The sequence below is a fragment of the Trichosurus vulpecula genome, chromosome 1, assembly GCF_011100635.1.
Source record: "Trichosurus vulpecula isolate mTriVul1 chromosome 1, mTriVul1.pri, whole genome shotgun sequence".
NCBI lineage: Eukaryota > Metazoa > Chordata > Mammalia > Diprotodontia > Phalangeridae > Trichosurus > Trichosurus vulpecula.
Window position 1 is genome coordinate 542,861,681 of NC_050573.1, and position 24,203 is coordinate 542,885,883.

General features: G+C 39.4%; 1 protein-coding gene and 1 pseudogene across 1 annotated transcript in view; one reads left to right on the forward strand and one right to left on the reverse strand.

The window, feature by feature from the left end:
- The window catches only part of TMOD1 (tropomodulin 1), a 143,115-nt gene that overhangs the window by 97,359 nt on the left and 21,553 nt on the right, over positions 1-24,203 (reverse strand). The window lies entirely within an intron of this gene.
- Positions 16,893-18,112, forward strand: LOC118841510 (annotated as a pseudogene).

Consider the following 24,203-nt stretch of genomic DNA (forward strand, 5'->3'; position numbering starts at 1 on the left):
CCAGAGGCAGAGGCTGTGGGCAGGAGCCCCTGGAGCCTGTTGTTGGACAGGAGCGGAAAGAGCTTGGAGTGGAGTAGTCCCCATGAGCTGAGACATGGAGTAGGAGTGGAGAGCTGCTTATGTGTGAATCCAAGCAAGAGTCGGGATCAGTCAGCCCACAGAGGAGGAGCCATGGGACTTGGAAGTCAACCTCCAGTTAAGATGAAGAAGGACTTTACTTGGATGCTTGGTATTGATTAAGGAGATTGTTCTCACTGTGACCTAGGGGTGAATGGTGTGGTATTTTCTGCTACCCTTTGGGGATGTGTTATGTTAGGAAAGACCCTAGCCTGGGACCCCCCTGATTATGTAAACAAGTATTTTGGGGAATGCTGCTGAATGCAATGATATATGCTATGTGTCATATGACAAACTGAGTGCTATGATATATATATATGTATGTATATATATTCTGAATAAATAGTGAGTTCATATACTATAAGATTAGACCCATAAAATTATTCACAGCAGCAGTTCTCAGGTATGCTTCCATGATTGGTGCTACATGATCTCAGAATAATATTTTTAAATGCATATATATATATGCATTTTAAAGCATTATTAGGATTATAAAGGAAACTAATCCTATTTAAATATAATTATTGGGGCGGCTAGGTGGTGCAATGGATAGAACACCAGCCTTGGAGTCAGGAGGACCTGAGTTCAAATCCAGCCTCAGACACTTACTAGTTGTGTGATTCTGGGCAAGGCACTTAACCTCAATTACCACCACTACCACAATCCACAAAAAAGAGAAATATAATTATCAAAATTTTAAAATTTTTTCCATGGACTCCAGGTTAAGAACCACTGAGATAAAGGGTATGCACAAAGGCATTGTCCTTGGTAAGGAAAAAAGCCATTGCTTCATCAGAGCATGGAGTAAAGGACGGAAATGATGTGGGAGAGTTTGGAGATGAAGAGACAGGGAGAAGACAGAATTCATGATTAATGGCCTCACTAGAATATAAAGCAAAGTCTGTAGCTTAGGGAGGGAAGAGGTGTGGGAGAGACTTAGGGAGAGAAAAGAAGGTTTGAAACAGGCTTTGTGAGGAGTGGAATAGAAAATTAATTAGTGAAGTGATCTCAATGGGCAGCTAGTTGGCACAGTGGATACAGTGTCCATTGAGATTAGATAGCAAAAATCTGTCATGAACCCTATTCAGTTATTTCCCTCATCTTCACTCAGCAGCATTTGAGTAGGAACAGAGGAAGAAGACAGTGGGAGTAAGCCAGGATTGGAGTTTGGCAAGTCATGAAAGGTCAAGGGATTGGTGAATTGGAGTGTATTCTCTACCACAGATTTGGAGTTGAGTTGGTTGAACATCGGGTCGTCATTGGAAAGGGAGGAGAAGAATGAAGTCAAAGCAGAAATAATGGTCTGTAGAGATTAAAACTAATGATGAGAATTATAAATAGGTGTAGGATAGGTAAGCCAAGATTGTGATTTAACAATTGTGTTTTGAAAGGTTCTGAGACAAAGTGGCAGAGCCCTTTTATTTAGGCAACATCAACAGAAAGTCGCACTGCAAAAATTTTAGAAATTGGACAAATTAGCAAGAGAATCATCTTAAGTCATTCTGTTCATGTATGCACGTAGGGAACCTCAAAGGAGGAACCATGGAGTATTTGCCATAAGGAACATTTTCCTTAATCAGAATGAAATTGTCATGGAATATTCTCAATGCAGACATATTAATATGTTTTTTCTCTATTTCTGTTTAGTTATGAAAAGAACATTCAGTTGTTTCAGTATTGACAGAATGGGTAGAAGAAAAACATTTATTCCATGGAGAGAAACTGAGTCCCATCCACAGAGAAAAGAAAGGTAAAGTAGATAATTAATTCTTATCCCTAAAACATTTAATCATTTTTTCAGTCATGTCTGACTCTTTGTGTCTCCATCTGGGCTTTTCTTGTCAAGGACACTGGAGTGGTCTGGCAAGTCCTACTCCAGCTCATTTCACAGATGAGGAAAATGAGACAAACAGGGTAAAGTGACTTGTCCAGGATCCCACAGATGGTATCTGAAGCCAGATTGGAACTCATGAAGATGATGACTCCCAGGCTTGTGCTCGATCCATTGCACCACCTAGCTTCCCCTAAAATGTTACACAGTCAATTAAAGGATTTGGAGCCAGAGCCTATGTAAGAAGAAGCAGATGGAATTAGTCATATGCTATAATGATATAAACAGGTTTTTCCAGAGTTATAAATGCCATGGGTAACCAGGGTCTTTGTTCAGAGTACTGAGATGGGTACGGGCTTTAACAAAGTATCAGCCCAGGAGGCAGTTAGTCAATCTGAGTCCAAGACACAAGATAAATTCATCAGAATCCTAATCAATTTTGTCAAAAGTGAGCAGCAGAGTTGTGCTTCCTTGGCTTAAGGAATCTGGGGAGTTGTCTGCTTTTCTAACCCATATCACTCAGGGGTGGTGAGCTCCGTCTGTTTCAGATACTAGTAGTATAAATCTAGCCTTTTTCCAACTACACTGACAAACCTCCTTTGTTCTAGTTATGCTGGTCTCTTTACTGTTCCATACTCTCTTTGTCCATGTTGTTCCCCCAAATAGGAGGCCCTTTGCCCTCCTCTACAACTATCCAAGCTCTACGTCTTATTCAAGCCCTAGGTCAAGTTTCATTTTCTCCAACTGCTTCAGCCCGTGGCTCTCTGCCTTCTCTGTACACCTCTATTAAAGTCAGGACCATACTGTGCAGCACTCAATTACTCTCGTCACTTCATGAATTTGTGCTTTATCTCTCCAACTAGACTATAAACTCCTTGATCCAATAAGATAACGTACATAAAATGCCATATAAACTTTAAAGTGCTATATAAATGTTAGCTATTGTGATAATTATTATTACTGGCAATGATTGTATCTTTTATTTCTGTTCCTTTAACAGCCAGAGGAAGCCCAGACTCACTCCTTCTTCAGGAGAAGGATAGCTTCGGCCCAGGTGTTTCATGAATTGTCATAATACTCACCCTCAGGTATAGAGCCTATATAAGTTGGAAACTGGGTTTCTTAGTGTGCAAGGCCTTCAGCCCCAGAGGCCCCCATGCAAAAAGAAAATGGTTAAGTCAGGTCATATCATAAAAGTAGCAGGCAGCCAAATCTGCAAGCAATTCCTTCTTCATTGGTACATTCCCTTGGTGATACTAGCATCTTAGGTTCCAAAGCCAACCATTTTCCTGGCCCCAGACAGACACAGTTAGTGACAACCCTTAGATACCATTTTCCAAAGGGGAATAGAGACATGCTCCTTATATTTGATCAAGGCAACCATGACCCTTCCACTCCAAACCCTTTTCTCCCAAAAGGTACACAGAGGACAGTCACAGAGAAAGGGAAACCAGAACTCTCCAAGAGACTGTCACCACTTTTGTACATCATGCAGAAGCCTGATCCCTAACCTATCTTGCATTCAATTTGCTTACCTCTATGCTTTGCTTCTGCTGATTGACAGGGGAATAGTTTCATACTCACCAGCAGCCCTCTCTCAGCCGTTCAGTCCCCTGTTATATACCTAGAGAACAATCCCCATCCCCACTGGGTAGAATTGCTTGTAGGTGCATCCGCAACCATTAATTCTGTGTGCATACCTTATGTGTACCCTGTAAGCTATAGACCATTCTCCCTTTTGAGAAATGGACATGACCTATCTATATGCTTCTGGTGGAAGTATTTAACTAGTTTAAAGTCAAGGATATCTTTGGTTTTTTTCTCCCAGGTCTAATCTCTTAATCACAATAGAGAGGAGGGTTTTTCTGGAGATCTGATAAATTTGAATCTCCACCCACTCCTCTCCCCACCTTTATCCACACAAAAATTAGTACCTTCCATGGAGATGCTACTCCTTGCTGAGAGAGATAAACCCTTGTACCCTGCTGGGATGATTAAAGGAACTCCTTGACTTAAGGGCACTGCATCCAAGATAACTGGTAACTAAGCTTTGGAGTGACCTCGCCTTCTTTGTAGTCTGTAAGAGTGAGGCTCACTTTCCCTTTTTGACCTTTCTATCCTGGGTCTTTTTTTCCATTTCTAATTGGGGGAGAATTTCAGTCTTCTTTTCCTTTTACAAGCTAATATCTCTTGTTCCTCATACTCCTCTTGTATCCAAACTTTGATGGGTGCCATTCATGCTTTGATCATTGTTATTGGAACTCTGCTAGGTACATGGGTATCAGGTAAGAAACATGCATTCTGTGACCAGCTTGAGCCACCATGTTATTGTAAAGAGACACAAAGCGTGTTATCCAGGGGCCAGAATTGCTCGTGTACCAGTGAAAATGTTTTCTCTCCAAACCTGACTTTCTGACTCAAGGAAGAAAGCCTTAGTTCTTCACCAACTGCCTTTGTCTCTTCATTGTTTCCATGCACTTATGAGCTAGAAATATTATATTGCATCCAAATGAGATTGTATGTAAAATGCTTTGTAAGTCTTTAAATGCTACATAAATATTAGCTATTATTATTATTATTTACATGTAACTTGGGACCGGCCAATAAGCCCAGTCTTTATAAACATGCACAAAGTACTTGGGTGATCCAATTCCCACGTGGACTTAGGAACACTTGCAGACATTCTGTGATTGCTTCTGGTCTGCTAATCCTGTGGTGAAAAGTGGCCTTTTTGACGGGCAATGGAGATGCATTCAATAGGTACCAGCCTTCCGGGGCTAATCTCTTGGCTCTGTCTCTTTCTAGTCTGGTTGGCATTGTAGGACGAGGAGGAGCTGCTGTGACCCTTCAGGGAGGAAAGGAGCTTTTGGCCCTATCTCACCAAGATCCAGCACGAGGCTGAGAAAATCTGGCCTTGCCATTGCTTCTAGCTCTGTTGTGGCTTTGTGATAATTGTGACTTTGTGAGCTTTGAGAAGTCGGGAAAGTGAGCAGACAGAAATCTCAGAGAAGAGTCCACCCTGGGATTTGCTGGAAGTCAAATGGGTGATAAGAAAAGTACCAAGTGACCTGTCCAGGCCAATCTAGCAACAGTAGAGATGCATTCATCTGTCAATCAGTCATGCAGTGCTTAGAAGTAAACATGGTGGGGTGAATGCTATGTAGGACCTGCGTTAAATTTGAGCTCAATCTCCCCAGGGACCAAGATAGCAGAGGAGAGAGCATGTTCCTACATAGTGAAGGAAATTATTTGTGTTTCTGTTCTTACTATATCTTTGTAGTAAATGTCTCCTTGTAAAAGCAAATTTATGTTAATTGGCAAGATGGAACTGGGGCACCAATCACTGATGGTTAACAGAAGAAAGAACTCACTGAGATGGGGGCTCAAGCCAATACCATTAAAGAAGAATCAGTCTGGCCCTTGGGGATCATAGAGCTATGATGAGGAGACGTAGCTGGCTAGGCTTTGGGAGAGGTAAAATCAGTGTGTTGCTACGCAAATACAATAGTCAAAGCCTACCACATCTGCCCAATGTGTATCAGCATTTCCCAGTCGACTAAAGAAGACATCTGCTTCCTTGGCACATTCGCTAAATCACAAAAGACCAATTTCCCAATGCTAACTGGACAGAACTATCATCTGCAAATTTGGGCATAGGAAGACAATGCGTCTAATCCTGTTCCATATAAAAGATATTGATCAGCAGGAACTATCTGGTATTTTGATTTTCTTGCTCTACTGTTTTACTCTATTATGAGCAGCAATTGCATGCCTAGTTTCTTCTCCAACCCCTTTTTAAGCTTGGCAGTAAATTTTGCCCACACGCACATACACATCCTGGTTAGAAATAATTGATGCCAGTAGCTTCTTAAATCATACTACTTACTGCCTTTAGAAAGCACCACACCAACTATGGGGTGTGTGGTAGTATTGAGTAGTGAATCAGGTCTGGCCAAGCTGTCAATCATCACAAATATTATGATGTACTTTTCAGGATGGCAGGAGGTCTGTGATAAAATTCCAACTTATTCAGTACCAGGGTCAAGCTGGGACAGTCAGCAGCTGCTGAGTGCTCCATGGCTTCCTCCAAGGCCTCTTTGTTCTCTGGCACTGTTCAGACCATCTTTCATAATGTCAAATATCCTGGGCCCAGTCCCATCATCTACAGTAAAATGCCTTCGGATGAGTTCTTTCACTCTGGGCAGCCCAAAGCACCCTGCTAGCTGGGCAGAACAGCATGCAGGAATAACTTCCTCTCAGCAGGGTAGAGGTATGCTATTATAACCACATGTTATTCACAATAATGGAAATGGATTTTATCTGGTCTTCCTGGCATAACTGCACACATCACATAGGCAAACAAGAGTCTACAGGGGTGGGGAACCTGCAGCTTGGAGGCTACATATGGCTTCCAGGCCATAGGTTCCCCTCCCCTGGTCTAGAGTGTCCAGTTTATCAGCAAATACACGTCTTTCTTTCAGACTTGGTCTGTTGACTCAAGGAGGGAAACTTCAACTCCGTCAATTCCCTTGATCTCATCCCTGTTCACAGGTACCATTGCATTCAAACAAGATAACATATGTAAATTGGTTTGCAAACTTTCAAATGCCATATAAATATTAGTTAACATTTTTCATGTGGCTTCTAATTTAATTTCTAATAAAAATTACATTATTCAATGGTTTAATTTAATTTCCTTATGTCAGTCCTTGGCCTCTTAGCTATTGAACAAAGCCTTTGTCAGTTACTGTTTTCTTGTGTACTGTATTATGGTGTACTGGGAGGTACACCATAGAGGAGAGACTTTTATTTTTTAAATCCCCATCATCTAACCTTACCTAGCACATAGTAGGTGTTTAACAAATTCTTGTTGATTGGCTGAAATACTATGGGGAAAATATGGCCCAGTGTGCATATTGGCTACAAAGAACCTGGGTTTCTTTAAGTCGAGCAAGTCTTGTGAAAGAAAGTATATCTCTCACCAATCTACTGTTACTGAATACTAAAGTGGTCCAAACATTCTGGATTTCAATTTGGAATTAAGCAAGAAAATTGACTAAACTGTCTGCGCTCTTTTACTCATCAGTCTCATTAATGGAAGTCAAATACCCAAGGAAGTCAAAGACAGAAACAAAAGTTTGATCATAGTCGCAATCATGGTGGTAGCAAAGAACTAAAAACAAAAATGGGGTCCCCTCAACTGGGGAATTATTTATCAGAAGTGCTCGCTCTAATGTATGCTTTAGCCTATTTTTCGTTGTTATAAGGGAGGGTACCATATGGTCTTTTCTGGAGGAGCTGGGCTAATACCTCATGTATATAGTACATAGGCTCTTGTACCTAATGGGAAAATATTAGAATATTGTGCAGGTTTGCCACAATAAACTCATCCAGGAGGTCCACAAACCATTTATGAAATGGAAGAAAGTTGACAGGGCTTTGACCAATTCCCAAAATGATCATGGTAAGCATGGAATTGCATTTTCCATTCGTTCCCAAACAAGATTATAGGTAGTCAGCGGCAGATCAATTTCCACAAATATTTTGGCCACCTGGAACCTTTCCTAAATAACAGAGAGTAATGGCAGTGACTAATGACTACAGTTGGTTATCTTCATGAACCTTCAGTATTAATCAATAGGATTTTATTAAATGCCTACTCTATGCTAGGCACTGTGGATATGAATATAAAAATGAGATAGTCCCTGACATCAAAGAGCTTATATTCTACCTAGGCTTAAATACATTTACAGACAAGTACAGGATATATACAAAGAGACTGGAGGAGTGGCACACTAAAAACTGAGGGAATCAGGAAAGGCCTCTTGAAGGAAGTGGTACTTGAAATAAATTAACTTTCTCTTTTTCAGTTTCCTCATCAATAAAATAAATGAATGAATAAAGTCAATGGCCTCTCAGGTCCCTTCCAGCTTTAAATCTACATGGTGTTCCTAAAGTCTGGACACAGAGGCAGAAATGCATATTTTCAAGAAATGAAATGAATGAAATTTTCAACCACATTTTATCTAATTGGAATATTAACAAATAACATCTTCAATATGATTTCCATCATTTGTGATGCAAAGGTTGATACGCTTTGCAAGATTCACATGAACTCAATGCAATGATTCCACATTGCCATCAATTTTCCTATGCGTCCAGACTTTAGGGATGCCCTGTATAATCCTATGATGAGTGAAAGATTCTAGGGGATGAGGAGAAACAAACAACCACAACTATGAACCCAGAGGTTTGGTATAGTTTTAATACTCTAACAATTTTCTGATATTCCTTCAGAATAACTAATCTTCACATACTAACATTTATAACCTTTGAAGAGTAGCTTCAGAGCCACCTCTTCCACGAAGCTATGCCTGATTTCCACAACTCCCTCCTCTTAACTCCCGTTGTTGTTTGGTTGTTTCTGACTCTTCATAACCCCATTTGGGGTTTTCTTGGCAAAGATGCTGGATTGGTTTGCCATTTCCTTCTCCAGCTAATTTTACAGGGGAGGAAACTGAGGCAAACAGTTAAGTGACTTGCTCAAGGTTACCCAGCAAGTGTCTGAGGCAAATTTGAATTCAGAACTTCGGGCCTGGCACCGCGCTACCTAGTGCTCTTTAACTCCTCTAGCACTCTATTTTTCCCACTCTTCTAGAACTTGTTAAATCCAGCACAGTATAGATTTTCTCAATTGAAAGTTGAAATAAACTTCCATTGAGTGATAAAACCAAACAGAATGCTTTGGCAATTTAAACTAATGGATTTAAAAGCCCCGACTGAGATCATCACAGTAGAGAAACACCTTTGTCACCTTGTAAATAGGATGAAGCAACATAGCCTTTTCCTTTCTATAACCAGTACTCAAAAAGGCAACTGGATCATAAAATAGGGTGCCTGTCATTCTATACTCATTTATATTTATACCAAGAGAAAACCCAGCCACCTGCTGATACTTTGGTATTCCAAAAATCTTCCAGGATTTCTTTCGCTGAGCATGTGCTAGTAATTAATATACACTTACCCTCATTCTGCGCACTTGGAAGTGACATTTTAATGATAAATCCTATTTCATACTTAAGAGCTATTTTTTAATCACCAGAATTTCTTCCAATATTGTGGAGTAATAGGATAGTCAATAAAATAAACTAAGAGGAACAATAAATTCTCAAGGTAAACTGTAAAGCTGTCAGTTTCTAGTTGCACTTAGATACTTGGCTCACAAGACTGGAAACTAGGAAAACACACCCCATCCCCTCCAGCCTGTTCCAGGACCTTACATCATCAATCTTTCCATCTTTTTTTGTATCTTCCATCTCTGCCTCTACCTTTGCTCCCTTCCCTACAAATATGCTCAGGTTTCCTGAATCTCATAAAAGTCTTCCATAAAGAATGTAGACACACCTCTCTCTCTACTTTTTTCTAGTGAATTCGCTAGAAGAGCAGTATATGCTTTTTTTGTTCCCCTTTCCTTTCTACTCATTTTCTTCTACTTCTTGAAATCTGGCTCCTGCCTCCACCACTCCTCTGGAATATCTCCATCAAAGCCAGCAGACTTCTGAATTGCCAGATCTAATGGCTTCTCCTCAATTGTCATCCTCCTCAATTGTTCTACAGCATTTGACACCATTGGCCACCTCTGTCTTTTTGACGCTTTCTCATTATTTTGCTTCCATGACTTGAGAACTTCCTGTGTAGCTCTACTATATTTGATTATTCTTTCTCTGTCTCCTCTTCTCTTCTAATCACCCCTTCCTATAAAGTGGCCTCCAAGGCTGTGTCTTTGGTCTTCCTCTCTTCTACACATGCTCCCCCTTCTCTATTCCAGTGTTTTCAGTTGCCAGATCACTTCCAAACCTATAGCTTTAGCTCTGACTTCCTGCATACCATTTAACTTTGTTAAATTATCTTAGTTTCATACAATTAATATCATTTAATAAAATCATAGTACTTTTACATAACACTTTAGTGTGTACAGAATATTTTTCTTTCAATTATTAGGAGGTCAATACCATTCAGGTTGTTCCTCCTCAGGGGTGTGTTGGAAAGTCATCTATGTTCCAATGTCTGGCATCCCTGGGTCCCACCTTACTTGTACAGGACCCAGAGGACATAACAAAATCTCTCAGCCACTGGTAATAGATTTCTGTCTGGCATCATTTCACTACATCCAATGGAATTCAAAGAGTCTTCACATTTAGCCTAAATGTGATTGTGCCACATTAAGGTATCAAGGCTAAATGGTGTGGGGTGGCATCACTATTCTAAAATGACTTGCTACAAGTCACACAACTAGAGAATGACAAAGCTGAGTCTAGAGCTCAGATGCTCTAAACTAAAACTAAAAGATTTCTGAGCTAAGGAACGAAATGGTCAGAGCAACATCTCAGAAAGATTAACCTAGCACTGGTATGCAGGGTGAAGAAGAGCACAGAGATGGAAGGTGGGGAGAGTGACATTGCAATATTCTAGGGAAGAGTAATGAAGGCTTCAGGGGGAAGGAGACAGAACTATGAGTATGGAACATTACATATACCATCTGTTTTGGAAGAGCCCTCTTTGGTATATTGGTTAGTTTTGCAAAACTTATTTTTCTCCTATTTTTATTGTTATACAGGATGGGTCTTTGTGGAGATGAGGGCAAGATATATTTGGAAATGAAGGTGATGGAAAAACAAAAGATAGCCAAAAAATTTTAAGGAAAAAAAGAAAATAAGCAGAATACATTTTGAAACTATTGGTATCAAGTGTTTTATCTAAACAAAGAATAGAATTCTTTTTTAAGGGCTGTTTTGTGACATAGTCATATTTCTTTTTCCTGGTTCGTATGAGAAAATAGCTTTTAAAAGGCATGGGGGCTAAACATAGCTTGTAATCCTACTACCCTGTATATTTGCTCTAACATTTTCCAACAACACAGAGAGCACACAGAAGGTCATATGTTGATGTCCTAATAGAAAATTTTCATTTAGGGAAGATTCTTTGTTTTTTGTTTTGTTTTACCTCGTATCTTTAATTTCTCCAGTTTGGCACCACCAGAGTCAAAATCACCTCACTTGGAGCATCAGAGGCAACAATATGTTCCAGGAAAAATCACTAAGTTCATCTCATTATTTGGATATATTTTTTGTATTTTTCTCTATGATTTTAATTGGCTTCAACAGCCAGAAGTGAGCATCATGGGTGGGAGAGAGCTTTGTCCATCAAATTAGCAATTAATACAGAATGATAATGAAAGAAATAAAAAAGGGAAAAATCTTTGTACCAAATATTTTTGATAAAAGTATGACATACTAAATTTGTAAGGAATTGGTACAACTTTATAAAAGAGTCATTCAGCTGTAGATAAGTGGTCAAAGACTATAAACAGGCACTTCTCAAAAGGAAAAAGACATACCAACAATCACATGAAAAATGTTCAATCTCTAATAATCATAGAAATGTAACAAAACAATCTTGAGATTTGACCTCACTTCCATCAAATTGGAAAAGATAATAAAAGATCACAATATTCAGCATTGACATAACTTTGATTCATCAGGCACACTGTGTTATATGTCAGGAATTAACACAAATATATGGCCAACAGCAATTCTCTAATAGACAAATGGTCAAAAGAGATGAATAAACAATTCTCAAAAGAAGAATCAAAACCTATTAATCACCATAGCAATTATTACCCTGAAACATTAATAATAATAATAATAGTTATGCAAATTAAAACACCTTTGAGGTTCCCACCCCAGAAAATTGGCAAAGATGATAAAATATGGCAACAGGTTATTTTGGGGAGGCTGTGGGAAGATAGACTTATTACTATACTATTGGTAAAGCTGTGAATTGGTTTTTGGAATTATGCTAAAATGATGCTTAAAAAATGGTGTCCATAACCTCTGTACTTGAGAACTCATTGTTAGGCGTAGACCCCAAGGAGCTCAAAAACAGAAAGAAAGGCCTCATATATATCAAGATATTCATTGAAGCACTTTTTGTAGTAAGAAAAACTTTGAAACAAAATAGGTGGCCATCAGCTCAGGGATGGGTAACTGTGGTATGTAAACGTAATGGAATATATAATAACTTCTAATGAAGCTCAGCTCCAGACTCCCCAGACTACTTTTCCATCTCTACTCCAGCATCCTTTTCAAAATAGCAATGCCTTTAACTCCTAAGGCCTCCTCCTCCCCCTTTTCTGATTGGTGACTCCTTTCCCAGAATTTTCATGTAAGGAAATATCACTAGCCATGCTCACTTCTAACCTGGCTCAGTCCTTAATTCTCTGGACTACTTTTCCACCTTGCTCCCTACCCTGTCCCCTTTTCCAACTTCCTTTTTGTTATCTTCCCCAGTTAGAATGTAAACTCCCTGAGGGAAGGGACTATCTTTTTTATTGTATTTGTATTCTCAGTGCCTGGTACATAGCAAGCACTTAATAAATGCTTCATCTAATCTATTTTTCTATATTGTAAGAAATTACAAATAGAAAGAAGCTAGAGAAGTGTGGAAGACTCGTATGAAGCGATTTAGAATGAATAAAGTAGAGCTGAAAGAAAAAAAAAAAGATACACGATGACAAGAATAATGTAAAATGAAGATGACATTAAAAGGCAACAAAGCTCATGTCAAGAACAATGCATAAATTATTAAAGTTATAGCTCACCTCTTTCCTTTCTGTTTGCAAACGATAAACTACAAAAGCCAAAAGTGACACCACAATTACTATATGAAGTGCTTTTGCTTAATTATCTCGGGGGATGTACTCTGTGAGGCAGTAAAGTGTTTTCTGGTGATATGCCTGGAGTATCAAAACAAAATGTATCAATAAAAAAAGCCAGCTGTGCATGATGGTGCATGCCTATATTCCCTGGGGAGACTGAGGCTGGTGGATTGCTTCAGCTCGACTGTTCTGAGCAGCAGCTCACAGATCAGGTGGATGCACCATTGGGAGCAGGAGGACACAAGACTTCCTAAGAAGCCATGAACCAGCCTAGGTAAGAAATAGGAAAGGACAAAATTCCCATGACTATCAGTAATGGTGTGGGGCACATGAGTGGTCACTCCGTTTTCAGCCAGGGAAAGCTAGGGAGACTCAATTTCAAATAAGTAAATGAGTGAATAAACAAACAAATAAATAAACAAATGAAAGAAACAAAACAAAATCATATAAAACAAAATAAAATTAAAAAATAAAACTAATACATTTATGTTTTGGGTTAAGGTTGAAAGGTTAAGGTTGAAAATCAGTTAAATTAACAGATAATCATTTATAATCCCTTTGTTTACTCATTTTTCTTATTTTATTTCCTTATGTTCTTGTTTATATGTATATCTGTACTTGCCTAGGGGAATTAAAATTATGTAAAACTTTTTAAAAGAAAGAGCTTTTAGATTTTTGTGATTTACTGTTCTTATTCTGACAGTGTGAAATCTACCAGACAGAGTCTCTTCTATAAACACTGACTTACCACCAGTTATTTTCCAAATTTTTCTGGTTTTGTGGGAAGGGAAACCTATGTTGAACTCCACTTTCTTTCATCTTCTCTAACAACAGAATAGTCATTGCCTATTGGCATGGGTATCTGAAGGATTTCTAGGAACAAATCTTTCCCCCTTCACCAGACTGTTAATGCCTCAAGGAAAAGGCACGTTTCCTATCCTCTCCTATCCCTTTTCTTCGGGGCTTGTATTCTGTGCTCAATAAACACCTGTTGATTAAAGAAGAGCATAGAATTGATAGCATAAAATTCCTTAATCAGATACTTTATTGAAGACTTGAGAAACAGCATGGCACAGTGAATTGAGGCTGGCCCAGAGTCAAGATGACCTGAGTTCAAATCCTGCCTATAACATAACATATTGTCTGTCTGTGTGACCATGGTAAGTTACTTAACCTCTCAGTGTCCCAGGCAAATTAAAGCAATGAGATGGAAAACTGTTGCTGATCTACATTGATGGAGGAAGTTCCCTCACTAGTGAACTCCCTGAACTGATGAAATGGACCAAGAAAAGGTCACTTTGTGATAACCAATGACATAAAACATAAATTATTTTAAAAAGGCATTAACCCATTTAAGGATTCATATTTGAGCCTCTAAAAGCCAAATGCAGAAATGAAATCTTTCCTTTTTTGGAAGGAAACTTTCAGATCTTGCATTGGATGGACCACTGGCCCCTTTAAGAAGTGTGGGCAGTAGACCTCCATGGCCTAAGAGAGGCATCTGCTCTTGCCAGGGCCATCAGTATGCAGCTTACTTTCTTTTTTTCCATCACTAGTTGGCTGTTCCTCCCCTGGCTGCTCTGTCAGTGACACCGTTTCCTCCCATTTGGCTTTGTTGACTCCACTATGGCGACCCCCCAGGTTCCCTTGATTCCTGGCTTCTCTCCCAGCTATGCTGCTTGGCATCTCAGGCCTCTTGCTGCCATCTTCAGAGGAACTCCTTGATAAATGGCTTGAGCTTGTGAACTATGGACTCTCTGAACCCTTGGTGGGATTACTCAAGTCCAAATCACAAGCCATAGCTAGTCCGTTAGCTGGATAGTGGAAAGAGCAATGAACCTGGAGTTAGGAAACTGTCCTCAGTTACTTGCTGGCTGTGTGACCCTGAGTGAGTCACATAACCTCTCCCTCAGTTTCTTTTACTGTAAAATGGAGATGATGATAGCACCTACCTCCCACAGTTGTTGTGAGGTTCGAATGAAGTATTTGTAAAATGCTTAGCACAGTGTCTGACACATAGTAGGCACCATATAAATCCCAGTTATCACTATCATCATCATTATTACCATTATTATGCTGCCCTTTCATGATCCAGATGAAGCCACAAGATTGGCAGCTACCCAGAGCTGCCTAGCCTCAGGTTATATATTGACCAGACTCTATAGCATGGAGAGCATGTCCAAAGGACATGTCCAAAGGACAAAATGACTACACTGTAATGTAATTTATATGTTATACTGACTGTAGGTCACATTTATAAAGTGTTTTAAAGTTTACAAAATCCTTACATACACCATCTTGTTTAATCCTCACAACCCATGAAGCAGGTAGTGCTATTATCCCCATTTTACAGATCAGAAAACTGACATTAATATAACACTTTGCATTCATTATTTAATTTGGTCCTCACAACAGCCCTATGAGACAGGGAGTGTAAATGCTATTCTTGTTTTGCTATAGGGATCTTAAGAATCAAATCAGATACTTATCTATGGAAATTTCACCCAAGGGGACTGGGTTATATTTCCTGCAGAGTAGGAGACAGAAATTTGCCTTGGTTAGCCCTTCCTGCCCCAGGGCCCAACCTTGGGTGGTGGTGATAGGAAGCATTTTGGAGAAGATTAACATTTCCATTTCTCCAGGAGAAGGCTGTCAATCTTGGATAATCCCAAACTGAATATGGGTATCCTGGTTCTTCCTGTCATCACCACCCTGACTGTATTTCTCTCAGTCCAGCACAATAGGTTTTTCAACTGACTGTTCAAAGGTCTTGTTTGAGTAACCAACCTTTTCTCTTTTCTTCTGTTGCTTGTATATAGGAAATTTGTATCTATTCTGAGCCTACTATGTGTCAGACACTGTACTAAGCATTTTACAAATATTTCATTTGAATCTAGTTTCTCCTTGACAAATTTAATACTACATGGCAGATGATAATAAGTATAAAAGACCAAACAAGAAAAAGTACTATTGAAAATATGAAGAAAAGTTTTCATTTTGGGATCTCTTTCAGGAGCGCATTTAGTGGATTCTCTCAATTTAGAATCCACCTATCGCTTCCTGAAAGAGATTCCAAAATGAAAACTCCCAGGAATATTATAGCCAAATTCCAGAACACACGGGTTAAGGAGAAAATATTGTAAACAGCCAGAAAGGAACAATTCAAATATCGTAGAACCACAGTAAGGATAACACAAGATTGAGCAGCTTCTACATTAAAGGATTGGAGGGCTTGGAATATGATATTCTGGAGGGCAAAGGATTATGACCAAGGATCATTTTCCCAGCAAAACTGAGTATCATCCTTCGGGGGAAAATTGGATATTCAATTTAATAGAGGACTTTCAAATATTCCTAACAAAAAGACCAGAGCTGAACAGAAAATTTGACTTTCAAATACAAGACCCAATAGAAGTACAAAAAGATAAACAAGAAAGAGAAATCATAAAGAACTCAATGAGGTTAAACTGTTTATATTCTATATGGGAAGATGATACTTGCAACTCTTAAGGACTTTCTCATTATTAGGGCAATAAGGAGCATTCATAGAAAGAGGGCATGGGTGTGAGTTGAATATGAAGGGATGATATCTAAAAAAATAAAATTAAAATTAAGAGATGAGAAAAGGGAATGCACTGGGAAAAGGGGAAAGGGAGAGGTAGAATGGAGTAAATTATCTCACATAAAAGAGATGTGAAAGCTTTTGAAGTGGAAGGGAATATGGAGGAGGTGTGTGTGTGTGGTGGGGAATGCTTGAACCTTACTCTTTCAGAATTGACTTAAAGAGGGAATAACATACACACTCAATTGGGTATAGAAATCTATCTACAGTAAAGTAGGAGGGGAAGGGGATAAGAGAAGTGGGGAGCTGACAGAAGGAAGCAGTCATAGGAAACAAAACACTCTTGAGGATGGAATTGTACAGAGGAAAATATACAGTAATCATAACTGTGAAAAAAATTTTGAAGAAAGTTTCTCTGGTAAATGTTTCATTTCTCAAATATGTGGAGAACTGAATCAAATTTATAAGAATACAAGTTATTCCTCAATTGATATGAATTGATATGTCAAAGGATATGAACAGGCAGTTTTCAGATCAAGTAATCAAAACTATCTATGGTCATATTTAAAAAATGCTCTAGGCTACTTCTTGCTGCTTCCCTAGCCAACACAGCAGCCACTTCCCCGACCTGGACCCAGTGAAAAGCCAGGATACAGATCTGAGAGATGGTATCCACCGGAGGCAAAAAGATGAAGAAGGGAATTCTCCAGCGTTTGGATTCTGGAGAGATTGTAATTGGAGATGGGGGATTTGTCTTTGCCCTTGAGAAAAGAAGATATGTGAAAGTGGGACCCTGGACTCCAGAAGCTGCAGTTGAACACCTAGAAGCAGTGCGACAGCTTCATTGGGAATTTCTTCAAGCAGGCTCAAATGTCATGTGAACCTTCACCTTCTCAGCTAGTGAGGACAAGCTGGAAAATAGAGGGAATTATGTTGCTGAGAAAATATCTGGGCAGAAAGTGAACGAAGCTGCTTGTGACATTGCCCTGGAGGTGGCTGCAGAAGGAGACACTTTGGTTGCTGGTGGAGTTAGTCAGACACTGTCATACCTGAGTTGCAAGAGTGAAATTGAAGTGAAAAAAATTTTCCGTCAACAGTTAGAGGTCTTTATGAAAAACAAGGTGGACTTTCTGATTGCTGAGCATTTTGAGCAGATTGAAGAAGCTGTATGAGCAGTTGAAGCCTTAAAAGAATCTGGAAAGCCAGTGGCTTCTACCATGTCCATTGGCCCAGAAGGAGATCTGCATGGTGTGTTGCCTGGAGAATGTGCAGTGTGGCTGGTCAAAGCAGGAGCTTCCATTGTTGGCGTGAACTGCCATTTTGACCCCACAATTAGTTTAAAAACTGTGAAACTCATGAAAGAAGGTTTGGAGCTCTGCCAGATTAAAAGCCCAATTGATGACACAGCCATTGGCTTACCATACTCCAGACTGTGTCAAACAAGGATTTATTGATCTCCCAGAATTTCCATTTGGTCAAAACCCAGAGTTACTACCAGATGGGATATTCAAAAATATGCCAGGGAAGCCTACAACTTGGGTGTCAGGTACATTGGAGGCTGCTGTAGATTTGAGCCTTATCACATGACAGCAATTGCAGGGGAGCTAGCTCCTGAAAGGGACTTCCTGCCTGATGCTTCTGAAAAACATGGCAGCTGGGGGAGTGGTTTGAGCATGCACACCAAGCCCTGGATTAGAGCAAGGGCAAGGAGAGAGTACTAGGAGTTTCTACCTCTGGCCTCTGGTAGGCCATACTGTCCTCCCATGTCCAGGCCTGGGGAGTGACCAAAGGAACAGTTGAGCTAATGCAGCAGGAGGAGGCCACAACTGACCAGCAACTGAAGGAACTCTTTCAGAAACAGCAATTCAAATCTTCAATGGACTAATGTAATGTGTATACTCATGTGTTTTGGGTACATTAGCACTCAGAATTTGTAAGCTTGCTCTCAGATTAAATAAAAATGGAACTTTAAAAACAAAAAAATGCTCTAAATCACTATTTATTAGAGAAATACAAATTAAAACAACTCTGATGTATCAGCCTACACTCATCAGATCGACTAATATGACAGAAAAAGAAAATGACAAATATTGGAGTGGATGTGAGAAAATTGAGACACCGAAGTACTATTGGTGGAGTTGTGAACCAATTGAACCATTCTGGAGAGCATTTTGGAACTATGCCCAAAGAGCTATAAAACCATGCAAACCCTTTGACCTAGAAATACTGTTACTAGGTCTGTATCTTGAAGAGACAAAAAAAAAAAAAACAAAAAGGAAAAGGACCCATATGTACAAAAACATTGACAGCAGCTCTTTTAGTGGTGGCAAAGAATTGGAAATTGAGGAAATGCTCATCAATTGGGGAATGGCTGTGTGGTCTATGATTGTAACAGAATACTATTGTACCATAAGAAATAATTAGCAGAATGTTCTCAGAAAAACCTGGACTTGTTCACTTATGTGAACTGATGCAAACCAAAATGAGCAGAACCAGAACATTTTACACAGTAACAGCAATATTATATGATGATCAACTGTGAATGACTTAGCTCTTCTCAGCGATACAGTGATCTAAGACAATTCCAAAGACCTCATGATGAAGAATGCTATCCACCTTCAGAGAAAGAACTGACGGAGTCTGAATGCAGACTGAAGCATATTGTTTTCACTTTATTTTTTGTGCAATTTTTTTGGTCTGTGTTTCTTTTCACAACATGACTAACATAAAAATATGTTTTACATGACTACACATATATAACCTATATCAGATTTCTTGCCTTCTCCATGTGTGTTGGGGAGAAAGGAGAATTTGGAACTCAAAATTTAAAAAAAAATGACAAAAAATTGTTTTTGCAAGCAATTGGGGGAAAAAGAAAAAGTTAAAGAAAAAAGAAAATACATTTTATGTCAATTTAAAAAAAAAAAGAAAATCTGATGAGGGAGAGGTCCTTTACAACTAGAGGAAAAGCTTTATGAAGGAGAGAGCCTGATTGTGTTCTGAAGGAAAGAATAGGGAGATTCCATTCTAGGCACGCAACCGGGAAAGAACAAAGACAAGCTGATGAAAGGGGAAAGACAAGTACAGGGGATAGAGAGTAATTCAATTTGGCTAAGTTATAGGAGTATGAAGGTGAGTATTGTAAGATAAAGCTCAAAAGATAGATTGAAGCCACACTGTGGAGGGCCTTGGATGCCAGAATGAAGGGTTTATACTTTTTATTCGGAGGGCAATAGGGAGACCTTGAAGATGTTTGATCAGAGGAGTATTATAATCAGAGTCAAGGCATTGGTGAGAAGAATGGATTGGAGAGGGGAGAAATTGAAAGTGCCATGACCACTTAGAGGGCTATTTCTGTTTTTTTTAAGAAGGCTATTTCAATAGTCCAAGAAAGAGTCAGAACAAACCTAATATCTTCTATATCTATGGCCTCAGAGAGTAAGTTCTCAGAGTGCAAGACTCAGGTTTGAGGACTGAGACAAAAACAGTTATCCTTTCCACATCAAGGTACCCTTTTATTGTAAAATTTGGGTTGATATTATACAACACAATACATACATTCTATACATTTCTGAGTTTCTAAACTTTTTCTGTGTTGTCTACTGGCCTTCATGTATCAACTGCAGCTTCTGCAAAACTCCAAAAAATTCCCACTTAAATTTTTATGCTGACCCATGATATATTGAAACCGTGATGGGAAAAGTTGTGATGTGGAAGGGATAACTGTACATATATATCTGACTAGAGTACAGATGTAAGGCGGTGGGGGTGGGGGGGAAGAACTAGATAGCTCCCTAACAAAAGGGCACAAGCTTTTTTGCTCTTCAATCATAAGCAATCTATTCTCCCTGTTTAATCTTTAGAGGGGGAGGGGAGAGGAGTGACTGGCCCTGTGATTTCATTGGTCTGGGAAACCCCCAAATTTATAGTCTTAGAAAGTTGTCTGGGACACTGAGAGGTTAAGTGACTTACCCAGAGTCACACAATGTATGTCAGAGACATGACTTGACTCTAGGTCCTCTTCACTCAGAGGTCAGCTCTGTGACCACTGCTGTGCTTCCCTTCATCACTTTGTCTACTACAAAAAGTAAAGGCCTTGATTTACCTTTCTAGCCTGCTCATCAGTTAGGAACATCTGTGTCCTCTGGCTCCTTTATTCACTTCTCTGATCAACAGAAGAAGGGATGACTGAAAGTCCTATGTTCCAATATTCAGAGGACCAAAAATACCATTGAGTAACCAAGTCCTGTCCAGTCAAAATCCAGGAATTTTTTTTGGGGGGTGGCTAAAGATCTGGGAGACTCTAGCCCAGGTTGTAACAGTACTGCCACAAGGGAGGAAAAGACCACCACCACAACACAAATTAGCTTAAATTGTAGCTCACACTTGAGGATATTTATGGAAAGATAAGCACAACCTGGGCAGGATGTGTGAGGCTGGAGCTATTCAGAAATAGAGCAAACAATATTCTGGATGGTGAGTCACTGCTTTCTATAAACTGAGAGCACAGAGTATTCTTCTTGCTGGATGGCTAGTGCTTGGAGCATAGTAGGTCCTTGATAAGTCTTGGTTTATTTTATTCAAAAATACGACTTATCACCTGACAGACTCCCTAAGGTACACACTTTCACACCTCAAAGTCCCAGAGTCTCTTGTGCATGGACTGGGGAAAAGACAAAGCAACAAATTGTTAGAAACTTCCCCAGGTGGGACAGTGAAAGCCTCGATGTTATTTCTACTGGAGAATTGACAGGCCCACATGTAAGCGAGGACTTGAACCTATGCTCTCCACATTACAGAGGAGACCTGAAAGATGGGGACGAGGGAGCAGGATTGTTGTCTATGGGAAAGAGAAGATTTACATTTTCTCTATCAAACACACATGTGTGTTTAAACACACAAGCTCACACTATCCATGATATTTGGCTCCAAGTACAAATCAGGCAGCCAGGAACACAAAAGGCATTTTAAAAAGCACTGGGACACACAAGAATCATCTAGTTTTTAAAACCATTCATTTCACTGGGTTATTCAACATTTAGTGTGTGCCTACCATTCCCGGCACTGGGGGAGATGTGAAGTTTAGATAAAAGAGTATGTCTATCCTCATGAGCTTTCATTCTAATAGGAGGATAATAGCCAATGGAAAGAACAATGGATTTGCACTCAGAGGTCCTGAGTTCAAATCCCACCACTGTCACTTATTAGTTAGATAGTCTTAGGCAAATTATTTAACATAGCTCAGTGGATAGATTTCTAGGCCTGTAGTTAGGAAGACCTGAGTTCAAATATGACCTCAGACACTTCTTAGCTAGGTGACCCTTGGACAAGTCACTAAACCCTGTTTGCCTTAGTTTCCTTGTTTATAAAATGAGCTGAAGAAGGAAATGGCAAACCACTCCAGTATCTTTGCCAAGAAAACCCTAACTGGCATCACAAAGAGTAGGACATGACTAAAATGACTGAACAAGTGAAAAAATTACTTAAACTTGGGGCTCAGTTTCCTCATCTGTATATTGAGGAAGTTGGACTAGATAACTATTGAGATCTCTTCTAGTTTTAAATCTATGATTTTATGACCTCTTCCAGCTCCCAATTTTAATTTCTAAGATCAGAATAGTATATGCTAAAAGATCAGAACAGTATATGCCAAAAGAAAAAGGTAGAAAACAAAGACCAAAAGAAGAAGGTCATTGCCCACCAAGATCAGAGAAAACTTTATGGGAGGATATGTCAGTTGGGCTTTAAAGGATCAGTGGCTCCATACAATAGGTGAAGGCGCACTCCAGGAATAGAACATAGTCTGGCCAAATGGATGGAGGTAGCAGGACACAAGATGAATTTGCAGGACAGATTTTCATAAAGTACATGAGAATAGTAACAGGACATAAGCCAAAAAGGGTAACAGGGTGATATAATGGGTAGAGCCCTAACTACCAATCAAAGGTATTAGAATGTTACTCAGTAGGAAATGGGGAGCCCTATGTGGTGTAGTGGATGAGCTCTGGGCTTAGAACTAGGAAGACTCATCTTCCTGAGTTCAAATCCAGTCTCAGATACTTTCTAGCTGCATGATCCTTGGCAAGTCACTTAAACCTGTTTGACTCAATTTCCTCATGTGTAAAATGAGCTGGAGAAGGAAATGGCCAATCACTCCAGTATAACTTTGCCAAGAAAATCCCCAAATGGTTTCATGACTGAAATGACTCAATAACAAGAAAGGGAATTAAGTAAGACTTGGTAACTGATCAAGTATAAAAAATGAAGAGCAGGGAAAAGTAAAAGATAACTTTAAAGTTGCAGGCGTGAGAGACTTGGCTGAATGGTAGTTCCTTAAATACAAATAATGAATTTAGAAGAAGGAATGTATTTGTGGGAATAGATAATAAGTTCAGTTTGAGACACTGAATATGAGGTATCGGTTGGAATCCAGGTTGTACTGGGAAGATAGCTGGAAATACCCATCTAAGGCTCAGAAGAGGGGTTAGATAAAGGTTTGGGATTTATCTACTTTGAGGTGGTAGTTGAAGCCATCCATAATACTGAACAAACTTGCCATGGGATAGAGCACAGAGTATCAAGAGAAGAGGGTCAAGGGCTTACCTTGGGAGAACACAGAAATTAAGAATTCAGGAAGAAGATGAGGAATCCACAAAGCAGACAGAGAACAAGTACTGAGAGAAGTAAGAGAGAACCAAAGAAAGTGCTATCTCTAAAGTCAGCAGAAAAGAGCATATCTAGTAGGGGAACAGGTCAGTCCTTTCAAAATCAACAGAGAAGTCAAGGATGATGAAGACTGAAAAAAAGGTTGATGGGTTGAATAATTAGGAGGTAACTGATGACTTTGGAAAGAAAAGTTTCAATTGAGTTTGTTTTCTTGGGCAGAGGGAAAAAAGGATGAGAAAAGGATGAGTATTAGAATCAGAAAAGCTACTGCCAAAGGTATCACTTTATAAGGTCAAATTATCTAAGCCTTTCATCCTGAAAAGAGAGAAAATAAAGGTATGGCCATGTGCTGTGGAGGAAGGAGCCGTGGACTTAGAGTAGGATGACCTGGATTTAAATCCAACTCTACTGCTTGCTACCCCCTGCCAGGTCAAAACTTGCCTGGCCTGTTCTTTCATTTGTCAAATGAGGAGTTTGGATTAAATGATTTGAGATCCCTTCTAGCTCCAAATCCTGTGATGCTATAAAATTACCATTAGCAGAAAAAAAAGTTTAAGAAAATAGAGGAATAGTAGCAGGGATATTACATTACCTGATTTGAGCTTTCTTCAATGGCCTAAATTGAAACCAATTTGAACTACAAAATGTTCACATGTTGGTCCATTAGAACAAAAGCTTTTTGAGGGATTGGGAGATCAGACCTATGATTTCCTTATTTCATTTGGGTAGGAAATTCCCAATGAGGAAATTATCTCTACCAATGCAGATTATCAGCTGCTTTGCCATTTATAGTCTTAGGGAGTACCTAGGGCACTGAGGAATTAAGTGATTTTCTGTGGATCAGGTATTGAATCCACCAGTACTCTATCCACTATGCCATGCTATGTAAATCTAGGGCATTAATTGGACAATACCATGATTTGGACTAATCATAGGAATAAAGAATACAATTTTGGAATAAAATATAAACCATTATTTTATGATTTATGAATCTCCATTCATGCTCCATCATGATATGGATGTAACTCTGAGTTCTTAGAGGCTATTTATACCAAAACAGGGCAGCTAGGTGGCAGCACAGTGGATAGATCGCTGGGTCTGGAGTCAGAGAGATTGCTCTTCCTGGGTTCAAATCTGACATCAGACACTTACTAGCTGGGTGACCCTAGGCAAGTCACTTAACCCTGTTTGCCTCAATTTCCGCATCTGTAAAATTAGCTAGAGAAGGAAATGCCAAACCACTCCAGTATCTTTGCAAAGAAAACCCCAAATGGGGTCACAAAGAGTTGGACATGACTGAAACAACTGAG